The following is a 4,455-nucleotide window of genomic DNA, read 5'->3' as shown; positions in this document are numbered from 1 at the left end:
GACATTGGATGGCGGGTGCCCAGGGGTCGAAATCGACTGGCGGGTGCCCAGGGGTTGACATTGGATGGCGGGTGCCCAGGGGTCGAAATCGACTGGCGGGTGCCCAGGGGTTGACATTGGATGGCGGGTGCCCAGGGGTCGAAATCGACTGGCGGGTGCCCAGGGGTTGACATTGGATGGCGGGTGCCCAGGGGTCGAAATCGACTGGCGGGTGCCCAGGGGTTGACATTGGATGGCGGGTGCCCAGGGGTCGAAATCGACTGGCGGGTGCCCAGGGGTTGACATTGGATGGCGGGTGCCCAGGGGTCAAAATCGACTGGCGGGTGCCCAGGGGTTGAAATTGACCAGGGGGAGAGCGCCTGCCATAGCCGAAATAGGAGCGCTATGGGCGGCCTGCCTCAGCAGATTTGGCCCCCCAAATCCTGGTTCTCAAAAATTTTCAAAGTCAACTTTTTTCAAAATATTTTCAGAGTGCCACTTCCCAGGGGGATTCTCGCCTGCCATAGCCGAAATAGGAGCGCCATGGGCGGCCTGCCTCAGCACATTTGGCCCCCCAAATCCTGGTTCTCAAAAATTTTCAAAGTCAACTTTTTTCAAAATATTTTCAGAGTGCCACTTCCCAGGGGGATTCTCGCCTGCCATAGCCAAAATAGGAGCGCCATGGGCGGCCTCAGTGAGCACATTTGGCCCCCCCATCCTGGAGCGCCATGGACCAGGGGGAGAGCGCCTCTCTTTGGGGCTTGTTGCTGGCTGTTGGCGGGGCTCCATGGACCAGGGGGAGAGCGCCATGGACCAGGGGGAGAGCGCCTCTCTTCGGGGCTTGATGCCTGTTGGCGGGGCTCCATGGACCAGGGGGAGAGCGCCTCTCTGTGGGGCTTGTTGCTGGCTATTGGCGGGGCTCCATGGACCAGGGGGAGAGCGCCTCTCTTTGGGGCTTGTTGCTGGCTGTTGGCGGGGCTCCATGGACCAGGGGGAGAGCGCCATGGACCAGGGGGAGAGCACCTGCCATAGCCGAAATAAGAGCACTATAGGCGGCCGCCCTCAGCACATTTGGCCCCCCAAATCCTGGTTCTCAAAAATTTTCAAAGTCAACTTTTTTCAAAATATTTTCAGAGTGCCACTTCCCAGGGGGATTCTCGCCTGCCATAGCCGAAATAGGAGCGCCATGGGCGGCCTCAGTGAGCACATTTGGCCCCCCCATCCTGGAGCGCCATGGACCAGGGGGAGAGCGCCTCTCTTTGGGGCTTGTTGCTGGCTGTTGGCGGGGCTCCATGGACCAGGGGGAGAGCGCCTCTCTTTGGGGCTTGTTGCTGGCTGTTGGCGGGGCTCCATGGACCAGGGGGAGAGCGCCATGGACCAGGGGGAGAGCACCTGCCATAGCCGAAATAAGAGCACTATAGGCGGCCGCCCTCAGCACATTTGGCCCCCCAATCCTGGTTCTCAAATTTTTTCAAAGTCAACTTTTTTCGAAATATTTTCAGAGTGCCACCTCCAGCGGGGGCTCTCGCCTGCCATAGCCGAAATAAGAGCACTATGGGCGGCCGCCCTCAGCACATTTGGCCCCCCCATCCTGGAGCGCCATGGACCAGGAGGAGAGCGCCTCTCTTCGGGGCTTGATGCCTGTTGGCGGGGCTCCATGGACCAGGGGGAGAGCGCCTCTCTTTGGGGCTTGTTGCTGGCTGTTGGCGTGGCTCCATGGACCAGGGGGAGAGCGCCATGGACCAGGGGGAGAGCACCTGCCATAGCCGAAATAAGAGCACTTTAGGCGGCCGCCCTCAGCACATTTGGCCCCCCCATCCTGGAGCGCCATGGACCAGGAGGAGAGCGCCTCTCTTCGGGGCTTGATGCCTGTTGGCGGGGCTCCATGGACCAGGGGGAGAGCGCCTCTCTTTGGGGCTTGTTGCTGGCTGTTGGCGTGGCTCCATGGACCAGGGGGAGAGCGCCATGGACCAGGGGGAGAGCACCTGCCATAGCCGAAATAAGAGCACTATAGGCGGCCGCCCTCAGCACATTTGGCCCCCCCCATCCTGGAGCGCCATGGACCAAGGGGAGAGCGCCTCTCTTCGGGGCTTGATGCCTGTTGGCGGGGGCTCCATGGACCAGGGGGAGAGCGCCTCTCTTTGGGGCTTGTTGCTGGCTGTTGGCGTGGCTCCATGGACCAGGGGGAGAGCGCCATGGACCAGGGGGAGAGCACCTGCCATAGCCGAAATAAGAGCACTATAGGCGGCCGCCCTCAGCACATTTGGCCCCCCCATCCTGGAGCGCCATGGACCAGGGGGAGAGCGCCTCTCTTCGGGGCTTGATGCCTGTTGGCGGGGCTCCATGGACCAGGGGGAGAGCGCCTCTCTTTGGGGCTTGTTGCTGGCTGTTGGCGTGGCTCCATGGACCAGGGGGAGAGCGCCATGGACCAGGGGGAGAGCACCTGCCATAGCCGAAATAAGAGCACTATAGGCGGCCGCCCTCAGCACATTTGGCCCCCCCATCCTGGAGCGCCATGGACCAAGGGGAGAGCGCCTCTCTTCGGGGCTTGATGCCTGTTGGCGGGGCTCCATGGACCAGGGGGAGAGCGCCTCTCTTTGGGGCTTGTTGCTGGCTGTTGGCGTGGCTCCATGGACCAGGGGGAGAGCGCCATGGACCAGGGGGAGAGCACCTGCCATAGCCGAAATAAGAGCACTATAGGCGGCCGCCCTCAGCACATTTGGCCCCCCCATCCTGGAGCGCCATGGACAAGGGGGAGAGCGCCTCTCTTCGGGGCTTGATGCCTGTTGGCGGGGCTCCATGGACCAGGGGGAGAGCGCCTCTCTTTGGGGCTTGTTGCTGGCTGTTGGCGTGGCTCCATGGACCAGGGGGAGAGCGCCATGGACCAGGGGGAGAGCACCTGCCATAGCCGAAATAAGAGCACTATAGGCGGCCGCCCTCAGCACATTTGGCCCCCCCATCCTGGAGCGCCATGGACAAGGGGGAGAGCGCCTCTCTTCGGGGCTTGTTGCTGGCTGTTGGCGGGGCTCCATGTACCAGGGGGAGAGCGCCATGGACCAGGGGGAGAGTGCCTCTCTTCGGGGCTTGATGCCTGTTGGCGGGGCTCCATGGACCAGGGAGAGAGCGCCTCTCTTTGGGGCTTGTTGCTGGCTGTTGGCGGGGCTCCATGGACCAGGGGGAAAGCGCCATGGACCAGGGGGAGAGCGCCTGCCATAGCCGAAATAGGAGCACTATAGGCGGCCGCCCTCAGCACATTTGGCCTGTCGCCGCTGTCCGCTGGCCGCTGTCCGCTGGCCGCTGTCCGCTGGCCGCTGTCCGCTTTCCCCTTTACTTTCAGCACTTTCAGCACTTTCAGCACTTTCAGCACTTCCAGCACTTCCAGCACTTCCAGCACTTCCAGCTCTTCCCCCTCTTTCCCTTCTTCCAACTGCGGGCGCGCCGGGCGCACAGGGGCTCGTGCGGAGGGGTGTGTGTGCGTGCATGTGCCGAACAAGGAGGAGAGCGCCTCACTTCGGGGCTTGTCGCTGGCCGTCGGCGGGGCTCCAAGGACCAGGGGGAGAGCGCCTCTCTTTGGGGGCTTGATGCTGGCTGTTGGCGCGTGTCTTCGGGGCTCCACGGACCAGTGGGAGAGCGCCTGTCTTCGGGGCTTGATGCTGGCCGTTTGCGGGACTCCATGGACCAGGGGGAGAGCGCCATGGACCAGGGGGAGAGCGTCTCTCTTCAGGGATTGACCAGGGCTCCAATCTTCCCATTGAAATGAATGGCGGGTGACCAGGCGTCCAAATCCCCCATTGAAATGAAGGCCGGATGCCCAGGGCTCCAATCTCCCCATTGAAATGAATGGCGGGTGACCGGGCGTCCAAATCCCCCATTGAAATGAAGGCCGGGTGCCCAGGGCTCCAATCTCCCCATTGAAATGAATGGCGGGTGACCGGGCGTCCAAATCCCCCATTGAAATGAAGGCCGGGTGCCAAGGGCTCCAATCTCCCCATTGAAATGAATGCCGGGTGACCGGGCGTCCAAATCCCCCATTGAAATGAAGGCCGGGTGCCCAGGGCTCCAATCTCCCCATTGAAATGAATGGCGGGTGACCGGGCGTCCAAATCCCCCATTGAAATGAAGGCCGGGTGCCCAGGGCTCCAATCTCCCCAGTGAAATGAATGGCGGGTGACCAGGCGTCCAAATCCCCCATTGAAATGAAGGCCGGGTGCCCAGGGCTCCAATCTCCCCATTGAAATGAATGGCGGGTGACCAGGCGTCCAAATCCCCCATTGAAATGAAGGCCGGGTGCCCAGGGCTCCAATCTCCCCAGTGAAATGAATGGCGGGTGACCAGGCGTCCAAATCCCCCATTGAAATGAAGGCCGGGTGCCCAGGGCTCCAATCTCCCCAGTGAAATGAATGGCGGGTGACCAGGCGTCCAAATCCCCCATTGAAATGAAGGCCGGGTGCCCAGGGCTCCAATCTCCCCATTGAA

This window comes from Vanacampus margaritifer, unplaced genomic scaffold (assembly GCF_051991255.1).
Source record: "Vanacampus margaritifer isolate UIUO_Vmar unplaced genomic scaffold, RoL_Vmar_1.0 HiC_scaffold_204, whole genome shotgun sequence".
Classification (NCBI taxonomy): Eukaryota; Metazoa; Chordata; class Actinopteri; order Syngnathiformes; family Syngnathidae; genus Vanacampus; species Vanacampus margaritifer.
Note: the sequence above shows the minus strand (reverse complement) of the source record.